This window comes from Macadamia integrifolia, chromosome 13 (assembly GCF_013358625.1).
Source record: "Macadamia integrifolia cultivar HAES 741 chromosome 13, SCU_Mint_v3, whole genome shotgun sequence".
NCBI classification, from domain to species: Eukaryota; Viridiplantae; Streptophyta; class Magnoliopsida; order Proteales; family Proteaceae; genus Macadamia; species Macadamia integrifolia.
This window is the reverse complement of record NC_056569.1, coordinates 4820403-4821437: the sequence shown is the minus strand read 5'-3', so window position 1 is coordinate 4821437 and position 1035 is coordinate 4820403. Positions and strand designations below refer to the sequence as shown.

Here is a 1035-nt window from a genome sequence, read left to right as displayed (position 1 = left end):
TCTCTGAAAAATTGGTTCTACCCTGCTAGAACAGCCCAACCTTCCTGCATAGTTCTACCACAAGCCCAGGGCAATAATTTTGAACTCAAATCTCAATACATCACTATGTTACCCCACTTCCATGGGTTGACCTCTGAGGATGCATACCTATTTCTAAGGAAATTTGAAGATGTATGTGTTCTAATTAAGATCCAACAATTTTCTGATGATACTGTTAAGCTTAGGTTTATCACTTTTGCACTGAAAGACCAAGCTAAGAAGTGATTGTATGGGTTACCCACAAATTTCATAACCTCATGAGAACAGTTCACAGTTATCTTCCTTAAGAAGTTTTTCCCAACTCACAAGACCAATAAGCTTAGAAGTGATATCCTTCAGCTTCGACAAAAGTCTAGTAAGTCATTTTCCAAACTTATGGAGATATTCAAGGATCTACTCCAAGAATGCCCTCACCATGGCCTAGACTTATGGAATTTATGTCAAATAATTTATGAGGGTGTTAATTACCCAACTAAACAAATGATAGACTCTATGTGCCCTGAGGGATTCACATCCTTTATAGATGAAGGAAAGGCACGGGAATTCTTACTTGACTTAGCTGACAAAACCTGTGAGTGGGAATCAACCCAAGAGAGTGAAAGAACCATAGGAGGAAAAAGATATTTTATGGATGGGATAGTAGCCAAGGAAGCCCATTTGGATAGCCTAATTAAGAGAATTGAGGCTATTGTTCCTAGAGAGCCATCATCAGTCAATTTGGTTAAGATTTGTGCTTGCTGCCAGTCTCCTGGACATCTCCTAGAAGAATGCCCCAACACCTCTAGGGGCACTTTTAATGATAGTGTTAATGAATTATACCAGAATAATCCATATAGTAATACCTACAATCCAGGATGGAGAAATCACCCAAATTTCTCTTAGAATTAGGGCAGCCAAGCAGGGCCTTCCAATTTCCATAATCAAGGTCAACCTAGACTCCAAAGGCCTCCCTTTGCACAATAATCTTTTTCTCAAAATACTTTCCCTAGGTCAAAT

General features: G+C 39.1%; 1 non-coding gene across 1 annotated transcript; it reads right to left on the bottom strand.

Moving 5' to 3' along the window:
* Nucleotides 1-354: 354 nt before the first annotated feature.
* LOC122060276 lies at nucleotides 355-461 on the bottom strand. Its single transcript, XR_006134305.1, has one exon. It is a non-coding gene; the product is annotated as a small nucleolar RNA R71 (small nucleolar RNA).
* Nucleotides 462-1035: the final 574 nt, after the last annotated feature.